The following is a 13,911-nucleotide window of genomic DNA, read 5'->3' as shown; positions in this document are numbered from 1 at the left end:
CTCCTGCATGGGGGGCTCTCAGTAGAGGCTAAATGCAGCCATTCTGCAATGATCTCACAGGCGGGCAAAGTGGGAGACAGACAGAGGTGTGCATGTGTGTGTGGTGGTGACAGAGGCATTAAATTTGAGGGGTTTTTTTCACGAGTTGCAGCTGCTCATGACAAGCAGTAGAAAAGGACAATTGATAAGATTTTGTGCTATACAGCTCCATCTGTTATGGCTGATTGTCTAGAACTGAATAAGTGAAGGCGCCATGACAACCACAGCAGTTACTGTGAAACCTCTTCCTCAGTCTGCATGCAGTGGATCTGGATACGGGCTGTATTCTGTTGGTTACAAAAGTTAGATTCCTGTGGTTTCTCAATAGCATGTTTCAAGTGTATCAAAAGATTGGTTAGACTTCGTGAACACTCATGGCCCCAATACGGCTGAAACTTGTTGCTTATTATGTTACATGTGGTTTGTGACATTCATGCTCAGAACAAACAACCAAATCCACAAAACAGGCATGTAGAAATATTTAAGTAGTCTGTTTAGTGAAAAATATTTGCGACAGTTGTCTCCATGATCAGCCTGTGGAAATGGCAAAGTGGGCTGTTGTTCATGGAGAATGTCAGTAAACATTGGGTGAACCAAGTAAGTGCAGTGTAACACATTTAATCCATAACCCACCAACAATTTAGCTTGTTGAAGAAGGCTCATTTTAAGTGGGGAAAAAAAACCAAAAAACCCAGAAGTCATCATTCCAAAACCAGGTTGAATGTCTCCTAAACCTAATGTGAACTTCAGTCAGCAGTTTCAGAGCCAACCATTATGGGAAGCACACAGAAGAGGCAAACAACTGGACATATAGTTGTCAACTTTTATTTTCCATATTCAAAGAACCAACCCAAATGATGAAAACTGCCTGCTTATATAAACAAGTTTCACTGGACCATACCATCTCCCCCCAGGTTCCCAAAACAGCGATATACACAAAAATCACAGAGATATTTACATTAACATTTTAACAGAAACTGTACATATATTTACATATTTCTAACTACCCCAATAATAATACTTAAATTATCCCGCCACTGATTAACCCCACTCTAAGAATCCATTCTCCACAAAACCCCCCTTCATTCAATCCACTGCTTCGGTTCCCTCCCCTCAGAACCATTAAAAGGCGCCTGAACACCTGTGGTGTCTTTTCTTCATTCCTTTCTCCTGGAAAACAGAGACAATCAGAGGCAAGTAAAACATCAATTTCTTTCAACATCCTTCAGCAGCCCAGTTAACCCATTACTCCTACGTTTTCTTTACAGGTAAGCCTTATATGGATGACTCCAGTTTCCTCCACACACACACATCATGAACCAGTAAAATAATATAATAAACTCTGTGTACTCATTTTACCACTCGTCTTACCAGATTAAACATATTAAACCAATTTAACCAATTACCCAAATGTTTGCTGTCATTAATCCATAACCCATAGTACAGTCACAACATCTCATTGTGACACCTAACAAGAGAGAGAGAAGGATCAGCTATTGTTTTAGCTTCTCGTGTCATTTTGGTCTGGCTTTGCATTGCATTTTGAAGCCATAAACCTTTTTTATAAGAAATATTTCAAGCATTTTTGTAGGAAACATTCCATATTTCAATATAAAATGATTTTACTCCATGAACCTTATGGCCTGATATGCTTATTCCTGGTAGCACACTGTCAGGAACTTTTCTTCTACCATGAACCCAGGAGTCCTGGTGGAGGCCCTTCAGAAACCAGACTCTCCATCCAAACTTACAGTTTGTCTCCTTTGATGAACCCCTCCTTAGGGTACATACACCAATGGGAGGATTTTGGGCTGAACCTTTTGCAATGTTTATTTATACAAATGTGGATCCAAGTTCATGCATCTGCGTTGGAGAAGATGAAGAGGTGAACAGACTGGAACTTCAGTCACATCAAGCCATCATGCAGCAGAGCCAAATGGAATGACCTGTGTATCCCATTGCTTTACAGAGTAAGCACAGTAAGTATGTGATGAGTCACGGGTTTGCAGGAAGCAGTTTCAGTGAGTCAGCGTGTGTGATAACAGAAATAACACATTACTACACAATACAGTGGAGTACACAGTGAGTCAGTGATTTTGCATCGATGTCCCACTGTATAGTAGGCTTTTGGAGACTCCATATGTATTACACCATGATGAACATAATAAGTGTTGACTGGATTGTGAACAACTTAACGAACCTATTCCATCATGCATTATGCTAAATACCTAAAGATATTCTAACATATTTCATTTCATTAATTAGCTATACAGAAATATATAGAAAAAATACATCTTTATTCTAAAATATTAAGAATATCTATAATAAAACAACTGATTTATTAGTTTATTCCTCCTTTTAACAGCAGATATAAGCCAAATACTGTTTAGGGATGAAAATAATTTAAATTTAATATGACTGTGAACAAAGTACAAACTCACAACACAAATAATTAATTCCTACTTATGGGGGTAGAAAAGCCCAAATACTCTCTGCATTTCTGTGACATTGATAGTGTGAATATTTTAATTGTAGCCACATAATTCATACCACTTAGTACATTTTTTTCTTTTAAAAAAATGAATCTATATTGGGGAGTAAGCATAGGTGTAATTATTATATATATATATATATATATATATATATATATATATATATATATATATAATATATATATATATATTTATTTATTTATTTATTTTTTTACATCACTTTAGTCTTTCTTTCTTTTTTTTTTTTTAACCTTGCATCTTAGTATCTGTGTGTGTATCACCATGGTAATGCTTCCACTACATTTCTTTTCTAACAACTATGCTAAAACCTCCTCACATCTTTTTTCTCAGTTATTCACATCTCTTCCCAAGATATCTTAACACTTGAATGGAATATAGTTTAAGTCTCTAAGTATTGCTGTGAGTTGTAATCATATCAAACATGTACTACGTTTAGTTTCAGCCCAATAGAATAGAATAGAATAGAATAGAATAGAATTGAAGTACTTTATTAATCCCAACCTGGGAAATGTAGTTTTTGCAGCCTCCATGTACAATTGTGTTTATAACACAAACTAACAGAACAGTATGAAATCAAACATATCTGCAGAACAGTTAAGAGGAGATAAATAATGTCGTATGATGTAAGAGTAATAGTCTGGAATGTGCTGCTGTCATATATATTAAGATATTGTGACATTTGTGATGTTATCTAAGACACAAGGAAGAAGCATTGAACAGTCTTATTGAGGTGGGCATGAATGATTTCCTGTGTCGGTCCTTGTGACACCAAAACTGTTTGAGCCTTTTGGAAAAGGCACTCCGCTGTGTGACCAGTACAGGGTGGAGAGGGTGGTCAGGGTTATCCAGGATAGACAAGAGCTTGGTGAGAGTCCTCCTCTCCACTACGGCTTCAAAAGTGTCCTGTCTGCAGCCCCCCCTGTCCCAACAGACCACATAGAGTCGAACAGGGCACTGGCCACAACAGACTGGTAAAAGTTTTCCAGTGTCTTGCTGCACATGCGTTGAAGGACCTCAGCTTCCTCAGGAAGTAGAGTCTGCTGCAGGCCTTCTTGTATACAGCTGTGCTGTTGGTCTTCCATCTCAGTCCGCTGTCAATCATCACACCCAGATATTCCTATTCCTCTACCTCATCCACATCCGGATACAGAGAGGTTTAGGGGCTGATCTCTGCTTCCTGAAGTCTATCACCAACTTTTTAGTCTTGTTCACGTTAAGCAGCTATTGATTCACACCCACCCACTCCACAAATACATCCACCACCCTCCTGTACTCCTCCTCCTGTCCACCACTTATGCACCCAACAACAGCAGAGTCATCAGAACATTTCTGAAGATGACATGACTCAGAATTATACTGGAAGTCAGAGGAGTATAAGGTGAACAGGAATTTATGCCTGATTTGTCTTCTGCATGCAGCTGTCTGTGGTCACATGTTGCATGTACTCATGTACATACTTGTTTCTTTCCGTTTTCAGGTCATGAATAAGAGCCACATTAACGCAAGGATTGAGTTTGGTGAGGTGTTTTCTCTATGACGCCCCCTACAGTTGTAGGTTGGTATGTGAGTGCTTACCCATTGACAGCCACGCATGTTATTTTGTGTTTCCATGGTGAAGTTGGCAGTGAAAGCACAAACAACAGCCATTGAAACACAGGAATAGCACAAGACCTTAAAGGATTGTACATTTAGACCCGTTTCTATCAAGGGGTCCGGATCAGGATATCATGGTTCTCATGTCTTTGCGTTTCCACGGGCAACATTTGGAAAGGGAATATCTCTTCTGACCTATCTCTTTTTGGGAACTTTTTATCAGGATCCCAGTTTTACCAATTTGACCGGAACAAATGCAGGTTGAAACACACTGCAATCCACTGATTGGTCGAATAAATTGTCACTTCCAGCAACAAAACAGAAACAACAGCACATTTAAACTCATACTTTTTTTTTTGGTAAGAACTCACATGCCAGTAAAAAAGAACACACACTGCTGGGTGTGCATCATTCTCTTTATTTTGTTTCTGTCATGCTTGTCATATTCAATATTAAGAAATGCATCATCCGTCTATAATATCATGCTGTTATGTGGCAGCGACAACTGTCGCTATCAGGCTGGTAGCCAGCCTACCAGGTAAGGATTTGGTTGACTTGCTAAAAGCAAAAAGAGAAGAGTGAATTAGCTAAAATAAAATTAAATAAATGAAAAATATGTTGTTAATACAATACAACAATTTAAAAATAAATTAATAATTTGCAACAATTAATCAAAAGCAAACCGTATCTTGTTCTGTAGCTGAGCTGTGGAGGAAACCAGATTGTAAATAAATAGGAATATTTATTTCTTTACTCTTTTCATTTCAAATAGGATATACAATGTAAATAAAAAAAATTTTAAAAAAAACTTGTACAGTGTGTTGTACAACAAAAATGACATTAATTTTGCACAAACTGACCTGTTTGGGCATGTTCCTCTTATGAACTCATTTGTTAGTGTGCATGTTAGTGAAATGGGACTGAAGTGCCAGGCCGAGGCGTCAGAAATGATAATGTTTTATTTTATGTTTCAGCTGAATGACATAGGAATCGACATGCTGCCGTTGTAATGTTGTCTTATTCCTCATTAGCTGTGACAGAAAGCGCTAAAGTAAATGGCTGAATCATATAAACATCTTACAGTAGTTTTCATGAAACAGTCAACCAGAGCATCAGTCCTCTCTGTAATACCTCCTACGCAGAGCAAAAAATGATGATTATGGTATTTCTGCCCTGTGTTTGCTCATCTGCTGAATCTGGTACTTTTCTTTACTTTTTTATGCTATTATAATGGCAAAAAACTTGTTTTCATCTGTTTGCTACTAGTTTCAGTGGTCTGTAAACCCAAACAGCGGGAAACAAACATAATGCAGGATATCAGCCCCCAGGTGATGCAGAACACGTCCAGGCCCAGAAATGTGCAGAACTGATATTGGTGCATTTCAGAATGAGTCAGAAGCACAAAGTTTTAATGTTTCAGAAACTTCTCTAATGTTGCTTTAAGTACTTTCAGAATTTTGCATTTTATAGCTTGTTCGTAGGTTTAAGACTCGAAATTAAATTAAAATTATTTTAAATTGATATATACATACATATATATATATATATATATATATATATATATATATATATGTGTGTGTATATATATATATATGTGTGTATATATATATATATGTGTGTATATATATATATGTGTATATATATATATATATATATATATATATATATATATATATATATATATATATATATATACATATATATGTATATATATATATATATATATATATATATATATATATATATATATATATACATATATATGTATATATATATATATATATATATATATGTATATATATATGTATATATATATGTATATATATATATATATATATATATATATATATATATATATATATATATATATATATATATATATATGTATATATATATATATATATATATATATATATATATATATATATATATATATATATATATATATATATATATATATATAATGTATCTAAAATATTTCATTCAATGATAACCTCTACAGTTTTTATGATTACCATATTCGCATACTTTTTTAATGTTTTTCTATTGGACTTTATCAAAAACTGATTGGTTCAAATATAAAAGCTTTTCACATCAGCTCAGAAAACGTACAGGAGTTGCAGATAACGGCTGTCAATGACAATGTTACTAATGCCTGAAGATTAAAATCTCTGATTTGACCCATGCAAATGATGTAAAAAAAAGTTTTTTGTCTGCTGTATGAAAGAGAGATTTGCACCCAGTATTTAATGGAGGATATGTTTTAGTTTTATTCATAAGTCAGGGGAAAACGGCTCAATGAGTTTGTGCATCTGCACCCACACATGCACATAGTCAGTGTGCTTGTGCTGCATGTTTCCTTTGAATTTGTCTGCTTCCTTGTTTCTTGTTGGCATTGAGCATTCACAACTGCAAGGACACGCGTGGGGTGCGACCTCTTTCCAAGATCAATATTCCATTTTGCAGTTTTATTGAAAGCTAGCCAGACCTGCACCAAAATCCAAAGTTCTGTTGCCCATTATCGATCTCTTTGCTAAGTTTCATTAGATTTGCTGTGAATTTTGGGGTCATTTTGCTGACTCATAGACAAACAAGCGACACTCATCCAACATTTTGTGTCAGCTCTCGTTTTGGAGCAACAGATTTTATCTGCAATGACCAGACTGAGCGACCGCACACCTGTCACACAGTGAAGGTGCAGCAAAATGTTTTTCCCACAGAGGAAATTTTACCATTTCATCATACTGGGAAAAGCACAGGTATAAATGCAAAAAATGACACAGCAGACATAGCTGCAGATTCAGCACCTTTGTGTTGTCATGCTGTCATACTAATCAGTTTACAGGTATTGCCAATATTAATAAGAACATAAGCTTCATATACTGACAAGTAAAACTGCATGCAGTGGAAAATACAGAATACCTTGTTATGACAGAGCAAAGATGAGGATTCTTCAGCGTAGCTAAAACCGGGGTTGGACAGCAGCAGTTTAGTCTGCTGCTTTATGAAAAAAAATAGGATCTAAATATAGCCAGCGAAATGACTGAGCTTTGACAGCTTGGTTGGAAATTCAATTTGCAGAATAATAGCCCCCATTGCTCCAAATTTGCAAATTACAAGGATTGACGTGGAGTAGCTCTTAAGAGGTGAGTTAAATTACATTTTTGTCCAGGTGCTGTGGCACAGAGCAGTTTTCAGCTGCTTTGAGCTGCATGTATTTTTACAGAAATACATTTCACTTTTATCCATTTGTGAATTATTATCTTTCTTTATGTTTAAGAAAATTCACTTTGACTGTCTAAAATTACAAGATCTTTTAAGTCTGTCTGTTTATGTTACAGTGTATAACTGTTCAGATCAGAGCAAACTGACTGTCTTTACAGCACAGCAGTGCAGCACCAGACCAACCATGGTGAACAGACCTTTAGAGACCTAAGTGCATTTTATGTGTAATTACCTACACATGTTGGGTATTGCCATTATCACAGAGCAATTTTAAAATTAAATGGACTATGTAATGTTTCCTGATGACTTGTTATAAATCTGTAATAAGAGTGAATGAGCCTCTGAAGACTTGAATGCATCACATAACTTATAAAGGAAACATGACAAATAAACAAGCTGAGCTTTGGATGATAAAATTTAAATGCTGAAAATATGTATTGAATTTCCATGGGCTTATATACAGCATAATCAGGGATCACAAAACTTTATAAGAAAATGAATGACAGAAATCTACAGATGCTTGCATAAAAAAAATCCATCTTAGAAAAGCTGTTTTTTTATTTTTTTTTTTATTTAGGGATATCCTTGGAATTGATGCACGCTGAGTTACAGAAATACAGACCAGTTAAACATTACTGATGCAATCATCCATTTCACCACTTATAATTAGACTTATGATTTTACCGATCACCAGCCTGCATTATTAGCATGTAATTTTATAGTCTGCAGTAAAGATCTGGATACATCTACATATTTATCAATGGCTGCCTTGTTGGGACTTTTATTAAGCTTGCCCTGAGTTGACTTTTCACTTTATACAGTCTAATTTCAGCAAATAAAAATGACAGCAAATATAACCAGTCTGCCAATCTTGTTAATTTATTTTTGCCATTGTTTCAGCATTGTTTTTTTTTTCTCCATCTATAAGCAGGTGTTACCTGAATAAACTGAATCCAGAAATCAACTAGAAACAGTTTGACTTTTGTATAATAAACGGGGACCATCAGTGTGTGCTGATAACAACTGATTTCTGAGCACTTCTCGGGCTTCATTTCTTGCTCTGTTGCACTGTAGTGGTTTCAGTGGTGAAAGCTGAGTCCACACTGCCATCTTGTGGCGGCCCAGTGCATCACAGGCCAGCGGTGTCCCAGGAAGCTTTTATGGCTTCATAGGTTTGATAAAAGTGTGAATAGGTACAGTCTTATGGTTGTGTTTACATCACACTTTTCACACAATAATGCTAAAGTCTTACATATAACCCCTAAATTTTTATCTTAAACAAGATTATATTTGATTAAAACAAATAAAACAAGTGAAACGAAGCTGAAAGTATCAGGCTTCTGTCCTGCTCAGCTTCTTCATAGTTATCAAAAACTTCTTTCCACTGGACCTCTATAGTCCATGGACCAGGAACATATTTCCTGTAGACTTTTCTGCCATGCCACATTGTGTTTTGTTTTTATTCAAGCTGGCACATTCGTGCTGCTTCAAACCAGATTCATAAGGTACTGATGCCCTGCAGGGATAGCAGAAAGGTGTGTTGTAGCAGGGAAACTCCCAACCGTTGCAGGACTGCAGCTCTCCAGGACCGCAGTTGCCCACCAATAATTGCAGACTTGTGCCGAATCAAGTGTCCAGTAAAAGTAACAGTGTAAAAGTTTACTGGATGTAACTTTGTTCTTCAGCAAATCTACAGTAACCTGCCTTTTGCATAATAAATTAATTTGCTTCACAAACATTGTGTCAGTATAGAATAAACTGAAATGGAGCTCAAAATGACTTTTTAGATAAGAGCTCAATGAATATCAGAAGCAGATGGAAAATCCAGTATTTGTTCAGCATCAGCTGCAAGAAGCCGTTTCATTTTTGGTTTTACTGTCAGACATCAAAGTACATTCAACGCTCACGGCTGGTGATGTTTTAGAGTCGATCTGATTTTGCACACTTGTGTGGAAACTGGGAACATCAGTGAAATCAGTTTGATCTTCCTTCAAACTGAAATGGCTTGTAGATAAGATTTCTCTCAGTACCATCTCTTTATAAGTAAACATGGCTTCCGCTGGAAAGCTGCAACATGATATAAATATTTATTGATAGGACTGGAGAGTGAATGATGCCCCGCACTGGCTCTGGATAGTCAAATTAGAGTTTGTAGTCTAAAACAACAGGTCCATTTGTTGTTTAGATTTGCTAAAAACTTTTAGTCCTTTTAGTGCTATTTTTTGCTCATCACAGTTGTTTCGGTTGTCTGCCTCTTGATCACCGGGATAGGCTTCAGCTTCCTGCAACCCATCACTGGATGAAGCGGTTAGGAAAATAGATGGACGGATGTTTAACTGGTTTCTGTATTAAATTCATATGTATGTATATAATTATGTCAGGCATACCACATGTGTTTGTGTTCGTAATACAGTAAAACTTTATATCACTGATGTTGACATTGATATCAAAACTTTGTTATTATAAAAGCTGTGTATGTACTTTCATCTTAACTTATGGAAGAGACCAGATTCATTATTTATTTGGTGAATGCATCATCAATATGCTACATATGAATGCATTGTAATGACAACTAAGTGATGTTTGCTGTTATTGGTTAATTATTTAAATATGCCTTTGTGAAATCCCAACAGATCTTAATTGTTTTTTTAATGGAAAAAATTATTCTGAAAAAATATGTTTTCTTATTTAAAACCTAACATCTTTTTCTTCTTCTGTTTAAAAACAACCAAATAGCAAAATGAATGAATCTGATGAATATCCTGTTTGGAACCCGGCCCATACGTTTTATTTTTCCCAGAGTTAGTCTAAAATATGACGAGTTCCTGTCACTCTACACGTGACTTTGTGGCAAGTCTTATTGTTCTCAGCCTAAAATGACTCAGGATATTCAAAGTTACAAACATCTTATTTGTACAAAATATAACAATTAAAACGCAGAACTCATCTCAGAGATGAGGCTGCTTGTTACCAGAACTACAGTTACACTTCTGCATCTGTTGGGTGGCTATGATCAAAAACCTTCAAATCTGTCTCGCCACTGATAAGCCCATTTTTCATCAAAGCAACAGAGCATAAAGTATTTGGAAAGGAGGGTCCTTGAGAGGGTTAGAATTTGCACCTTTGATATGTGTCTCAACCCACTCATGATGTCTTTTTTAAAAGGATTTCTGGATTCAGAGGCTGATTCAACTGAGGCGGCTTGTCTTAAGCTGGTGGCACAAAGGTATTGACTCGGGGTTACACCATCTGGCTTATGATCCTCAGTCAAATATGCAAAATATTATCATGGTTTATTGCACATGACTTGTGTTTCTGCAAGGATGTTGAAATAAATATACCCAGCCAGTCATTCTAATGCCATGGCAGGACTTAAGGAAGGTACATTTTGTCTACTTTGTGGACATAAACTTGCTTCTGTATTTAACATATCGTGCATAGGATGTCTTCATTTTAAAAAACAACAATTGCCTACATTTGTTGCAAACATATATGTATGGCAAATTCTTCTTGTTTTGTTCTGTGCATAAGGTGTGCAGTGATGGATGCAGGAGAATTCACATTATTTATGAGGTAAATCAGACTCAGCACATAAGCAGCTGCACAATGTTTGCACAGAACTAGTCAGATGAAGAAAGAAATGTTTTCATCAATTTAATGTGAAATTATTTGTTTGCTTAATTTAGCTCTCTACCTCGGAGTAATAAAATCATTAAAACCTTTGCTCTTCCACTTGGCAGAACAAAATGGCCTAATGCATCCTTAAATTAAAGCAAATCACAGATTGACAGAAATGTGGGGTTTATTAGTGTGCATTTCAGTGGTTGTGTCGACTGCATTTTCTAATGCTATATGCTGCTGAGTCAGGGCTGCAGGGTATTAAGACCACCGCTGGGACATTCCTGGCCAAAGATCAGTAACGCACAAACCATCACAGCTGAATATTGGCTACACTTCTCTACTTTGAAATCATTTGAGTAGTTTTAAACCGTGCTAAAAAAAAAAGTGGACATGATGTGACCATTACCATTCATGGGATTCTGTGTCCTGGTTATCGCTACAGTATATTAGCTTTCCACCCAACATACCCAAATATGCAGCAGGCACCTGCTCATTCCACCTGGGGAGCCTCGGCTAGACCCTGTTCACAGCTTGTCAACTTATTTCATAAACTGTTCACAACACATGATCAATAGATAGCTGAGGATGGCTACATTTAAGTTTATGAAAAAGATGTGTGTGTGTGTGTGTGTGTGTGTGTGTGTGTAGGTGTGTGTGCAAAAAAAGACACACAGAAACCTCTGTCTTCATGCAGAACTGATGTGAGCTTCCAGGACAGTGCTTCGCGTGTCGTGCACCGAGCTTCCCTTGCATCACCACTAAGATTTTCTTCTTCTGTAGCTGTAGCGACTTCCACAGTTGCTACTGAGGCGACGACTGGGTCCGGTCTTTTTGTTTGACGCGCTGTTGGTGGTTCCCATAAATGACGCACATAGGTCGCAGATATCGTGGATTTATTTATTGAAACTGTTACAAATACTGCCTGATGATCGGGTACGATGTTATTTCACCAGCATAATTTTCACAGTGTGCAACGTCAAATGTGTATCTAGAGCGGTCAACAAAAATTACAGCTTCCCAGCCCTCCTCTCTAGCAACACCCCGAGTGACTGGCTGACAGTGCCCTTTTAACTCCTCAGCCCACGTGACCCAATTCATATCACCATGACAACAATATAACGTCAACCATCCACCAGTGATAATTCCCAACATGAACTACATTTATGGCTCCTACAGTAGCTGTGAATTTACATTTAAGTTTCTGTATTTTGAAGCTTTAAACAGATACTGGACCCCCAGATTTAGAACTCCTAAACAGCTTCATATTCATCAGTCTAAATAAGGAAGCGTGTCGTCAGTTCGACTTGTTAAGGTGTTTCTGCAAAACTGCGTAAAAAAGTGAGCGGGCTGAACCCTCACCTTGCATGGCCTTGCATCCCATAGGTGTTAAATCCATCCAAGACTATAAGGAAGGAGAGTCACGTACACTTTAACAGTTCTGTGAAAGCATAAATTTTCTCTATTCTCTCTGTGCAGCAGCTGCCTCCTCTTCCTCCCTCGTACTGTTCCTCGTCGTCTGATAGCAGGGAATAAGCAGGGTGGGGAGTGAAATGTAACACAAGTCCGATGTAAACTTATTTAAGGCTTAGAGAAACATCCCAGATGGTTTAGAAATTTCTGCAGATTGCAGTTTTCAGATGTTAAACAGAGGACATGTCCGTATAAAAGAGGATTTCTCCCACCATGGTGTAGTCCCACCCAGCGACTGTTAGACGTCATTACCTGTGGTGCATCAACTTCTGTTTGTAAAACGCTGGTACTGGACAATGTTTGCTGGGACACATCATCCACCACCAGCAGAATATGACCATACAAAGAAACAGGAACATGTTTTAGTGCCTTTAAGTTTTCATAAAACTATTCAACATGTTTTGAAAATCTTAACAGCGAATGAAGAAAATGTGCAGAGCGTCAACATTAAACCTTGATTTATTGCTGTCATTCATATTCATACACGAAATAATCATGCATAGTGTTATTTATTTACAGCAAGTTGAGCAAAGTGATGTGTATATTAACATGACTACAGCGTATAAATGCATTTCACATGACGCCAGCTAGGAAGCATTGAAGCTTTAACTGACACATCCTATAACAGGGGGAGAAAAAGTCCAATAATGCACAATTTTCCCCGGTTCTTCTACTTTCTTATGCCAAAAGTAGCTGAAAGTTACTTTAAACAAGTCCTGGCAACATCACATCCACAACTTTCTTGGGTATTTGTTAGCATCCAAAACGCCGTCCATTCACAGCAATCACAAAAATAATGTGGTCGCAGTTGTTGAGTTATATTGTAGGACAATAAGACTCTTTAATGTGTCTTTCTACACAAGTCCAGTCTCACAGGAAGCTGTAGTCGTTGCATTTTGGTTCTTTGGCTCCATATTGGCCTTCACTGCTTCTACTGTACACTGGGAAGTGAATATAAACAGTTGTGTTGTATTATTTTAATAGAAAAAAAAAAAGAAAGAATTCCAGTGTGTTTTGTTTTTGCCATGTTAATCTTTTCAATAGGTCAGTTGTCACACACACCCACAGGTAATACTCAGAGGGCAAATGGACATCGTCACTGATCGCTCAGTCTTCTTAAGTTCAGAAAACTCAAAATGAGAAAAGAGGGACGAGGATCCCGCACTTCTGGATGAAAGCGGCAGCCCAAATGAAACAAAATATGCATCTAATTATTTCATTGGCCTCATGTGAACATGCCATCATGATCATTCTCCATCGTGTAAAACCAAAACCAACTTAAAGAAAGCAGAAACAACAAAAGTTACACTATTCATGCAGGAAGAACTTGAACTAAATAAAGTCCCACTTTTACTTTAGCGACAAGCAAAGAGAGCTAATAAATGTTTCCAAGTAGATGCCTGATTGGAAAACAGACCCGAACATGAGAAAGCATGAAGCTAAAGTAAGT

Source organism: Telmatherina bonti (assembly GCF_933228915.1).
Source record: "Telmatherina bonti genome assembly, chromosome: 11".
Classification (NCBI taxonomy): Eukaryota; Metazoa; Chordata; class Actinopteri; order Atheriniformes; family Telmatherinidae; genus Telmatherina; species Telmatherina bonti.
The sequence above is the reverse complement of the archived record's forward strand: the minus strand, read 5'-3'. Positions refer to the sequence as shown.